The sequence below is a fragment of the Urocampus carinirostris genome, unplaced genomic scaffold (genome assembly GCF_059441175.1).
Source record: "Urocampus carinirostris isolate Australia breed hairy pipefish unplaced genomic scaffold, RoL_Ucar_1.0 HiC_scaffold_181, whole genome shotgun sequence".
Taxonomy (NCBI): domain Eukaryota; kingdom Metazoa; phylum Chordata; class Actinopteri; order Syngnathiformes; family Syngnathidae; genus Urocampus; species Urocampus carinirostris.
The window spans coordinates 10,001-22,500 of record NW_028283282.1 but is presented as its reverse complement, the minus strand read 5'-3'; the positions used below and the strand labels follow the sequence as shown (position 1 = coordinate 22,500).

Below are 12,500 nucleotides of genomic sequence, written 5' to 3'. Positions count from 1 at the left end.
CGGGGACCGGCCCACAGGAGGCGGCAGCCGGTCCCCAAACACCAGCCGGGGACCGGCCCACAGGAGCGGCAGCCGGTCCCCAAACACCAGCCGGGGACCGGCCCACAGGAGGCGGCAGCCAGTCCCCAAACACTGGCCGGGGAGTGGCACAAATTCTAAGTCCCACGAGCCCCTGGTGACCCGACAATCGGACTTAGTGCAATTTTCCAAGTGCTGCAAGCCAATGTTGGCCCGACAAGTCCCCAAACGGCAGCCCGGTTTTGAGCCACTAGTGTCGGCCTATAAGTCCCCAAACACCGGCCCGGTTTTACGACCACTAGTCCCCCAACACTAGCCCGGGATTCAGCCACTAGTGGCGGGCACAATTCCCCAAACACCGGTCCGATAATACGCGCGCATATCCCCAAACACCGGTCCGATAATACGCGCGCATATCCCCAAACACCGGCCCGATAAAACGCGCACAATTCCCCAAACACCGGCCCGGATTTCAGCCACTAGTGGCGGGCACAAGTCCCCAAACACTAGCCAAGTTCTCAGCCACTAGTGGCGGGCACAATTCCCCAAACACCGGTCCGATAATACGCGCGCATATCCCCAAACACCGGCCCGATAATACGCGCGCAATTCCCCAAACACCGGCCCGGATTTCAGCCACTAGTGGCGGGCACAAGTCCCCAAACACTAGCCAAGTTCTCAGCCACTAGTGGCGGGCACAATTCCCCAAACACCGGTCCGATAATACGCGCGCATATCCCCAAACACCGGCCCGATAATACGCGCACAATTCCCCAAACACCGGCGCAGATTTCAGCCACTATTGGCGGGCACAAGTCCCCCAACACTAGCCCGGGATTCAGCCACTAGTGGCGGGCACAAGTCCCCAAACACCGGTCCGATAATACGCGCGCATATCCCCAAACACCGGCCCGATAATACGCGCGCATATCCCCAAACACCGGCCCGATAATACGCGCACAATTCCCCAAACACCGGCCCGGATTTCAGCCACTAGTGGCGGGCACAAGTCCCCAAACACTAGCCAAGTTCTCAGCCACTAGTGGCGGGCACAATTCCCCAAACACCGGTCCGATAATACGCGCGCATATCCCCAAACACCGGCCCGATAATACGCGCACAATTCCCCAAACACCGGCGCGGATTTCAGCCACTAGTGGCGGGCACAAGTCCCCAAACACTAGCCAAGTTCTCAGCCACTAGTGGCGGGCACGATTCCCCAAACACCGGTCCGATAATACGCGCGCATATCCCCAAACACCGGCCCGATAATACGCGCACAATTCCCCAAACACCGGCGCGGATTTCAGCCACTATTGGCGGGCACAAGTCCCCCAACACTAGCCCGGGATTCAGCCACTAGTGGCGGGCACGATTCCCCAAACACCGGTCCGATAATACGCGCGCATATCCCCAAACACCGGCCCGATAATACGCGCACAATTCCCCAAACACCGGCCCGGATTTCAGCCACTAGTGGCGGGCACAAGTCCCCAAACACTAGCCAAGTTCTCAGCCACTAGTGGCGGGCACAATTCCCCAAACACCGGTCCGATAATACGCGCGCATATCCCCAAACACCGGCCCGATAATACGCGCACAATTCCCCAAACACCGGCGCGGATTTCAGCCACTATTGGCGGGCACAAGTCCCCCAACACTAGCCCGGGATTCAGCCACTATTGGCGGGCACAAGTCCCCCAACACTAGCCCGGGATTCAGCCACTAGTGGCGGGCACGATTCCCCAAACACCGGTCCGATAATACGCGCGCATATCCCCAAACACCGGCCCGATAAAACGCGCACAATTCCCCAAACACCGGCCCGGATTTCAGCCACTAGTGGCGGGCACAAGTCCCCAAACACTAGCCAAGTTCTCAGCCACTAGTGGCGGGCACAATTCCCCAAACACCGGTCCGATAATACGCGCGCATATCCCCAAACACCGGCCCGATAATACGCGCACAATTCCCCAAACACCGGCGCGGATTTCAGCCACTAGTGGCGGGCACAAGTCCCCAAACACTAGCCAAGTTCTCAGCCACTAGTGGCGGGCACGATTCCCCAAACACCGGTCCGATAATACGCGCGCATATCCCCAAACACCGGCCCGATAATACGCGCACAATTCCCCAAACACCGGCGCGGATTTCAGCCACTATTGGCGGGCACAAGTCCCTCAACACTAGCCCGGATTTCAGCCACTATTGGAGGGCACAAGTCCCCCAACACTAGCCCAGTTCTCAGCCACTAGTGGCGGGCACAATTCCCCAAACACCGGTCCGATAATACGCGCGCATATCCCCAAACACCGGCCCGATAATACGCGCACAATTCCCCAAACACCGGCGCGGATTTCAGCCACTATTGGCGGGCACAAGTCCCCCAACACTAGCCCGGGATTCAGCCACTAGTGGCGGGCACGATTCCCCAAACACCGGTCCGATAATACGCGCGCATATCCCCAAACACCGGCCCGATAATACGCGCACAATTCCCCAAACACCGGCGCGGATTTCAGCCACTATTGGCGGGCACAAGTCCCCCAACACTAGCCCGGGATTCAGCCACTAGTGGCGGGCACGATTCCCCAAACACCGGTCCGATAATACGCGCGCATATCCCCAAACACCGGCCCGATAATACGCGCGCATATCCCCAAACACCGGCCCGATAATACGCGCACAATTCCCCAAACACCGGCGCGGATTTCAGCCACTATTGGCGGGCACAAGTCCCCCAACACTAGCCCGGGATTCAGCCACTAGTGGCGGGCACGATTCCCCAAACACCGGTCCGATAATACGCGCGCATATCCCCAAACACCGGCCCGATAATACGCGCACAATTCCCCAAACACCGGCGCGGATTTCAGCCACTATTGGCGGGCACAAGTCCCCCAACACTAGCCCGGGATTCAGCCACTAGTGGCGGGCACGATTCCCCAAACACCGGCCCGATAATACGCGCACAATTCCCCAAACACCGGCGCGGATTTCAGCCACTAGTGGCGGGCACAAGTCCCCCAACACTAGCCAAGTTCTCAGCCACTATTGGCGGGCACAAGTCCCCCAACACTAGCCCGGGATTCAGCCACTAGTGGCGGGCACGATTCCCCAAACACCGGTCCGATAATACGCGCGCATATCCCCAAACACCGGCCCGATAATACGCGCACAATTCCCCAAACACCGGCCCGGATTTCAGCCACTAGTGGCGGGCACAAGTCCCCAAACACTAGCCAAGTTCTCAGCCACTAGTGGCGGGCACAATTCCCCAAACACCGGTCCGATAATACGCGCGCATATCCCCAAACACCGGCCCGATAATACGCGCACAATTCCCCAAACACCGGCGCGGATTTCAGCCACTATTGGCGGGCACAAGTCCCCCAACACTAGCCCGGGATTCAGCCACTAGTGGCGGGCACGATTCCCCAAACACCGGTCCGATAATACGCGCGCATATCCCCAAACACCGGCCCGATAATACGCGCACAATTCCCCAAACACCGGCGCGGATTTCAGCCACTATTGGCGGGCACAAGTCCCCCAACACTAGCCCGGGATTCAGCCACTAGTGGCGGGCACGATTCCCCAAACACCGGTCCGATAATACGCGCGCATATCCCCAAACACCGGCCCGATAATACGCGCGCATATCCCCAAACACCGGCCCGATAATACGCGCACAATTCCCCAAACACCGGCCCGGATTTCAGCCACTAGTGGCGGGCACAAGTCCCCCAACACTAGCCCAGTTCTCAGCCACTAGTGGCGGGCACAATTCCCCAAACACCGGTCCGATAATACGCGCGCATATCCCCAAACACCGGCCCGATAATACGCGCACAATTCCCCAAACACCGGCGCGGATTTCAGCCACTATTGGCGGGCACAAGTCCCCCAACACTAGCCCGGGATTCAGCCACTAGTGGCGGGCACGATTCCCCAAACACCGGTCCGATAATACGCGCGCATATCCCCAAACACCGGCCCGATAATACGCGCACAATTCCCCAAACACCGGCGCGGATTTCAGCCACTAGTGGCGGGCACAAGTCCCCCAACACTAGCCCGGGATTCAGCCACTAGTGGCGGGCACAATTCCCCAAACACCGGTCCGATAATACGCGCGCATATCCCCAAACACCGGCCCGATAATACGCGCACAATTCCCCAAACACCGGCGCGGATTTCAGCCACTATTGGCGGGCACAAGTCCCCCAACACTAGCCCGGGATTCAGCCACTAGTGGCGGGCACGATTCCCCAAACACCGGTCCGATAATACGCGCGCATATCCCCAAACACCGGCCCGATAATACGCGCACAATTCCCCAAACACCGGCGCGGATTTCAGCCACTATTGGCGGGCACAAGTCCCCCAACACTAGCCCGGGATTCAGCCACTAGTGGCGGGCACGATTCCCCAAACACCGGTCCGATAATACGCGCGCATATCCCCAAACACCGGCCCGATAATACGCGCGCATATCCCCAAACACCGGCCCGATAATACGCGCACAATTCCCCAAACACCGGCCCGGATTTCAGCCACTAGTGGCGGGCACAAGTCCCCCAACACTAGCCCAGTTCTCAGCCACTAGTGGCGGGCACAATTCCCCAAACACCGGTCCGATAATACGCGCGCATATCCCCAAACACCGGCCCGATAATACGCGCACAATTCCCCAAACACCGGCGCGGATTTCAGCCACTATTGGCGGGCACAAGTCCCCCAACACTAGCCCGGGATTCAGCCACTAGTGGCGGGCACGATTCCCCAAACACCGGTCCGATAATACGCGCGCATATCCCCAAACACCGGCCCGATAATACGCGCACAATTCCCCAAACACCGGCGCGGATTTCAGCCACTATTGGCGGGCACAAGTCCCCCAACACTAGCCCGGGATTCAGCCACTAGTGGCGGGCACGATTCCCCAAACACCGGCCCGATAATACGCGCACAATTCCCCAAACACCGGCGCGGATTTCAGCCACTAGTGGCGGGCACAAGTCCCCCAACACTAGCCAAGTTCTCAGCCACTATTGGCGGGCACAAGTCCCCCAACACTAGCCCGGGATTCAGCCACTAGTGGCGGGCACGATTCCCCAAACACCGGTCCGATAATACGCGCGCATATCCCCAAACACCGGCCCGATAATACGCGCACAATTCCCCAAACACCGGCCCGGATTTCAGCCACTAGTGGCGGGCACAAGTCCCCAAACACTAGCCAAGTTCTCAGCCACTAGTGGCGGGCACAAATCCCCAAACACCGGTCCGATAATACGCGCGCATATCCCCAAACACCGGCCCGATAATACGCGCACAATTCCCCAAACACCGGCGCGGATTTCAGCCACTATTGGCGGGCACAAGTCCCCCAACACTAGCCCGGGATTCAGCCACTAGTGGCGGGCACGATTCCCCAAACACCGGTCCGATAATACGCGCGCATATCCCCAAACACCGGCCCGATAATACGCGCACAATTCCCCAAACACCGGCCCGGATTTCAGCCACTAGTGGCGGGCACAAGTCCCCAAACACTAGCCAAGTTCTCAACCTTCAGCTGAGTATATGGCCTCCGAAAGGCCCATACATTCAGACGGGTCCATGTATTTTCAGCGACAGCCGCAGTACCGCCAAAATCCATGCAGCGGCGCTGGATTTATGGCCTCCGAAAGGCCCATTCATTCAGACGGGTCCATGTATTTTCAGCGACAGCCGCAGTACCGCCAAAATCCATGCAGAGGCGCTGAGTTTATGGCCTCCGAAAGGCCCATTCATTCAGACGGGTCCATGTATTTTCAGCGACAGCAGCAGTACCGCCAAAATCCATGCAGCGGCGCTGTATTTATGGCCTCCGAAAGGCCCATTCATTACCAACGGGGCTGCAGTAGCATCCCGCGGCCACGCAGGGGCAGATATTGTGAGGGAATTACATGGTAGTGGACGGAGCGCCCATGCATTTCCAATGGGAGTGCAGTACCTCAAAAATCCGCTCCAAGCCACCGAACTTGAGGGCCCGACGTTCCCTCAACACTAGCCCAGTGCAATCGACATTTCGTTCTGTGTACATTGTTACACAGAATGACAATACAAGGGAATTATTATTATTATTATTATTATTATTATGTATTCAGCCACTAGTGGCGGGCACAATACCCCAAACACTGGCCCGGCGCTGGCTGAGTTTATGGCCTCCGAAAGGCCCATACATTCAGACGGGTCCATGTATTTTCAGTTTTCCGTAGCAGGTGTGATTGTTTGTTTAATTAGGTAGTTTGTGTTGGTGACGGTGTTCCTAACTGTGGTGGCTTGTTTGTAGAATGTGGGGCCCTGCGTTTGTGTTATGTTGATTTCTGGTAATTTACTTTTTACTAAGTAGTCTTTCAGGTTTTTGTTTCTTTTAAAGGCTGAGATGATTTTGTAATCTTGGATTATGCTTGTGTTCTGTAGTGTCTGATTTATATTTTGTCCATTCATTCAGACGGGTCCATGTATTTTCAGCGACAGCCGCAGTACCGCCAAAATCCATGCAGCGGCGCTGAGTTTATGGCCTCCGAAAGGCCCATTCATTCAGACGGGTCCATGTATTTTCAGCGACAGCCGCAGTACCGCCATAATCCATGCAGCGGCGCTGGGTTTATGGAATCCGAAAGGCCCATTCATTCAGACGGGTCCATGTATTTTCAACGACAGCCGCAGTACCGCCAAAATCCATGCAGCGGCGCTGGATTTATGGCCTCCGAAAGGCCCATTCATTCAGACGGGTCCATGTATTTTCAGCGACAGCCGCAGTACCGCCAAAATCCATGCAGAGGCGCTGAGTTTATGGCCTCCGAAAGGCCCATTCATTCAGACGGGTCCATGTATTTTCAGCGACAGCAGCAGTACCGCCAAAATCCATGCAGCGGCGCTGTATTTATGGCCTCCGAAAGGCCCATTCATTACCAACGGGGCTGCAGTAGCATCCCGCGGCCACGCAGGGGCAGATATTGTGAGGGAATTACATGGTAGTGGACGGAGCGCCCATGCATTTCCAATGGGAGTGCAGTACCTCAAAAATCCGCTCCAAGCCACCGAACTTGAGGGCCCGACGTTCCCTCAACACTAGCCCAGTGCAATCGACATTTCGTTCTGTGTACATTGTTACACAGAATGACAATACAAGGGAATTATTATTATTATTATTATTATTATTATGTATTCAGCCACTAGTGGCGGGCACAATACCCCAAACACTGGCCCGGCGCTGGCTGAGTTTATGGCCTCCGAAAGGCCCATACATTCAGACGGGTCCATGTATTTTCAGTTTTCCGTAGCAGGTGTGATTGTTTGTTTAATTAGGTAGTTTGTGTTGGTGACGGTGTTCCTAACTGTGGTGGCTTGTTTGTAGAATGTGGGGCCCTGCGTTTGTGTTATGTTGATTTCTGGTAATTTACTTTTTACTAAGTAGTCTTTCAGGTTTTTGTTTCTTTTAAAGGCTGAGATGATTTTGTAATCTTGGATTATGCTTGTGTTCTGTAGTGTCTGATTTATATTTTGTCCATTCATTCAGACGGGTCCATGTATTTTCAGCGACAGCCGCAGTACCGCCAAAATCCATGCAGCGGCGCTGAATTTATGGCCTCCGAAAGGCCCATTCATTCAGACGGGTCCATGTATTTTCAGCGACAGCCGCAGTACCGCCAAAATCCATGCAGAGGCGCTGAGTTTATGGCCTCCGAAAGGCCCATTCATTCAGACGGGTCCATGTATTTTCAGCGACAGCAGCAGTACCGCCAAAATCCATGCAGCGGCGCTGTATTTATGGCCTCCGAAAGGCCCATTCATTACCAACGGGGCTGCAGTAGCATCCCGCGGCCACGCAGGGGCAGATATTGTGAGGGAATTACATGGTAGTGGACGGAGCGCCCATGCATTTCCAATGGGAGTGCAGTACCTCAAAAATCCGCTCCAAGCCACCGAACTTGAGGGCCCGACGTTCCCTCAACACTAGCCCAGTGCAATCGACATTTCGTTCTGTGTACATTGTTACACAGAATGACAATACAAGGGAATTATTATTATTATTATTATTATTATGTATTCAGCCACTAGTGGCGGGCACAATACCCCAAACACTGGCCCGGCGCTGGCTGAGTTTATGGCCTCTGAAAGGCCCATACATTCAGACGGGTCCATGTATTTTCAGTTTTCCGTAGCAGGTGTGATTGTTTGTTTAATTAGGTAGTTTGTGTTGGTGACGGTGTTCCTAACTGTGGTGGCTTGTTTGTAGAATGTGGGGCCCTGCGTTTGTGTTATGTTGATTTCTGGTAATTTACTTTTTACTAAGTAGTCTTTCAGGTTTTTGTTTCTTTTAAAGGCTGAGATGATTTTGTAATCTTGGATTATGCTTGTGTTCTGTAGTGTCTGATTTATATTTTGTCCATTCATTCAGACGGGTCCATGTATTTTCAGCGACAGCCGCAGTACCGCCAAAATCCATGCAGCGGCGCTGGATTTATGGCCTCCGAAAGGCCCATTCATTCAGACGGGTCCATGTATTTTCAGCGACAGCCGCAGTACCGCCAAAATCCATGCAGAGGCGCTGAGTTTATGGCCTCCGAAAGGCCCATTCATTCAGACGGGTCCATGTATTTTCAGCGACAGCAGCAGTACCGCCAAAATCCATGCAGCGGCGCTGTATTTATGGCCTCCGAAAGGCCCATTCATTACCAACGGGGCTGCAGTAGCATCCCGCGGCCACGCAGGGGCAGATATTGTGAGGGAATTACATGGTAGTGGACGGAGCGCCCATGCATTTCCAATGGGAGTGCAGTACCTCAAAAATCCGCTAGAGGGCCCCGAACTTGAGGGCCCGGCGTTCCCTCAAGTGCCGATTTTATACCCCCTTCTCCAGCCGACAGCCAGAATTATATTAGGGACTCGCAATTTTGAGAGGTGAGCACCAGGGCTAATCAGCGGCCACCCGTGACCATTGAGTCCGACAGAGCAGAGGCTAGGGGCGGCCTCGCATCTCGCAATTACCGAGGGAAGATGCCGGTTCTCGAAAAATTTCTAAGTTTTTCAAATTTTAAAGTATTGAAGTATTTAGGGCGCTTCCCGCGGCCCTGGCTTTTGCATGTACCCCTCTAAGCTCCGGTTCTCGAAAAATGTCTAAGTTTTTCAAACTTTAAAGTATTGAAGCCGGACTTCCGCGGAGGCTGACAGGGGGCCTCCATCGAAGCACCCTTCACCCCCGGGTGAGCCGGCGTCGGCCCACGGGCCTGCCGGTTCCCCAACTGAGCGATTGGCACACGAGACCCGCCTCGGAGGGCCCACGTCGGCCGGCGCAAGCCGGTGTTCGGGCGTGCGGCTCCTCCGGCTTTGCGGGTCAAGCTCCAGCGCCGAGGATACTAGGCAAACGTTGGGCCCCCCCGAGCCGAGTGGATACCCGCCTCAGAAAGAGCTGGGGCGGTACGTACGGACGGCCTCACTAAGAGGGAACGGAAGCTACTAAAGCACACGTATAACTGTCCGATGTGCGAACGAAAGTGAGGCCGGACGAATCCGATACGAGTTACGAGTGAGGCGGGATCCACGGCTGGCACTCGCGGGGCCCTCTTGCGAAACCATGCCTCGGCGTGAACCTTTTGGCGGCAGAACCAAGACGAACCGAGGTCGAGCTTCCGTCTCGAGCCACACCCAGACGTCCGACCGTCGCGGAGCCCGACGCCACGCGTGCTAGGGCTCCGCGCGAAACATCGTTTCACGACACCCGCTCGTCAGCCCGTCCGAACGTATACGAGTGTCGCGCGGCCCCCCGGGCCCGGCTGTAGCCACAGCCTCGTCCCGGACCAGGGCCGCACCGCCACCAGCAGCGCCCCCCCGGCGGCAGACGCACTCTGGTTGATCCTGCCAGTAGCATATGCTTGTTTTCAAGATTAAGCCATGCATGTCTAAGTACGAATGGCCAGTACAGTGAAACTGCGAACGGCTCATTAAATCAGTTATGGTTCCTTTGATCGCTCCACCGTTACTTGGATAACTGTGGCAAATCCAGAGCTAATACATGCAAACGAGCGCCGACTCGCGGGCGGGGCTCCGGCCTCGCCCCGGGGACGCGTGCATTTATCAGACACAAAAACCCACGCGGTGTCCGGCGGGCGGGGGCTCAGCCGTCGCGCGCGTCCCCCGCGTCCGGCCTCCGCCTCTCCGGGCGGGGGCGTAAGCGGCGCGGGCGGCTCCGCGCGCGCCGGTCCTCGTTCCGCCGGCCCGGCCCCCCCTTTGTGTTGACTCAGGATAACCTCGTGCCGATCGCTCGCCCACCCGAGGCGGCGACGACTCATTCGAATGTCTGCCCTATCAACTTTCGATGGTAGACTCTGCGCCTACCATGGTGACCACGGGTAACGGGGAATCAGGGTTCGATTCCGGAGAGGGAGCATGAGAAACGGCTACCACATCCAAGGAAGGCAGCAGGCGCGCAAATTACCCACTCCCGACACGGGGAGGTAGTGACGAAAAATAACAATACGGGACTCGTTCGAGTCTCCGTAATTGGAATGAGCCGAACACAAACCCATCGGCCAGCATCCATTGGAGGGCAAGTCTGGTGCCAGCAGCCGCGGTAATTCCAGCTCCAATAGCGTATTTTAAAGTTGCTGCAGTTAAAAAGCTCCTAGTTGGACCCCGGGACGCGAGCTGACGGTCCGCCGCGAGGCGTGCATCCGTCTGTCCCAGCCCCTGCCTCTCGGCAAAAGCCCCCGTGATGCCCTTCGCTGGGTGTCACTCGCGGGGCCCGAAGCGTTTACTTTGAGGAAATTAGAGTGTTCAAAGCAGGCCACACGGCCGCCCCTGCATATCGCAGCTGGGAATAATGGAATAGGACTCCGGTTCTATTTTGTGGGTTGTCATGAACTGGGGCCATGATTAAGAGGGACGGCCGGGGGCATTCGTACTGCGCCGCTAGAGGTGAAATTCTTGGACCGGCGCAAGACGGACGAGAGCGAAAGCATTTGCCAAGAATGTTTTCATTAATCAAGAACGAAAGTCGGAGGTTCGAAGACGATCAGATACCGTCCTAGTTCCGACCATAAACGATGCCGACTCGCGATCCGGCGGCGTTATTCCCATGACCCGCCGAGCAGCACCCGGGAAACCGACCAAGTGTCTGGGTTCCGGGGGGAGTATTGTTGCAAAGCTGAAACTTAAAGGAATTGACGGAAGGGCACCACCAGGAGTGGAGCATGCGGCTTAATTTGACTCAACACGGGAAACCTCACCCGGCCCGGACACGGAAAGGATTGACAGATTGAAGGCTCTTTCTCGATACCGTGGGTGGTGGTGCATGGCCGTTCGTAGTTGGTGGAGCGATTTGTCTGGTTAATTCCGATAACGAACGAGACTCAAACATACTAAATAGTACCGCGGCCCCCCGCGCGGTCGGCGGCAGAAAACTTCTTAGAGGGACAAGTGGCTCTCAGCCACACGAGAATGAGCAATAACAGGTCTGTGATGCCCTTAGATGTCCGGGGCTGCACGCGCGCCACACTGAGCGTATAAGCGCGTCGTCTATCCCCGCGCCGGCAGGCGCGGGTAATCCTATGAACCCCGCTCGTGACAGGGCCTGGGGATTGCAATTATTTCCCACCAACGAGGAATTCCCAGTAAGCGCGGGTCATTAGCCTGCGTTGATTAAGTCCCTGCCCTTTGTACACACCGCCCGTCGCTACTACCGATCGGATGGCTTAGTGAGGTCCTCGGATAGTCCCCGCCGGGGCCGGCCCCGGCTCCGGCGGTGTGCCAGAAGACGGTCGAACTTGACTATCTAGAGGAAGTAAAAGTCGTAACAAGGTTTCTGTAGGTGAACCTGCAGAAGGATCATTAACGTACGAGCGGCAGCAGATCCGCCTCGGTACACCCCCGACGAGCCAGACGCCGAGGGCGGCGGGTCGTCGCAGGCGGAGGAAGAGGGTAGACCGGGACGGGACGGGACGGGGGGCGCGGCGCGGGTCACTCCCGGGCCGCGCGTCGGAGCGAGTTCGGCGGGCGCCACGCGGCGCGGCGCGACGCGAGAAAAGGCGGCGGGCGATGTCGCGCTACCTCCGTGCGAGCGGGGTAGCGCGCTCGTCCGACGACCCCAGTAGCGCGGCGCGGCGCGACGACAGGCGACCGCCAGCGACGGGCGAAAGGCGGCGGCCGTGCGCGGGACCCCCGTAACCGGGGAATCCCCCTCTGCCGACGACCCTAGCTCGGCGCGGTTCTCGCGCTTCCGGCGCGCGCTTCCGGGGCGGCACTCGCCTCGACGACCTCCCGTCCTTTAAAGGTAACGGTTCGGGCCGGCGCCCCGGCGTCCGTCCGCCCGTCGGTGTCGCGTGTCCGTGCGGCGCGGGGCTGCTCTCGGCGAGGGTCGCCGAGCAAGCGGATCCCCGCACGGATCACAACGGCCGTATGGCGGCGGCGTCGGGACGCCCGCCCGAGAC

The 12,500-nt window shown here is 57.0% G+C and overlaps 1 non-coding gene across 1 annotated transcript; it reads left to right on the top strand.

Annotated features, from left to right (window-relative positions):
- The first annotated feature begins 9,917 nt into the window (after positions 1–9,917).
- On the top strand, positions 9,918–11,904 carry LOC148344922 (18S ribosomal RNA). The gene has a single exon (XR_015848998.1). It is a non-coding gene; the product is annotated as an 18S ribosomal RNA (ribosomal RNA).
- Positions 11,905–12,500: the final 596 nt, after the last annotated feature.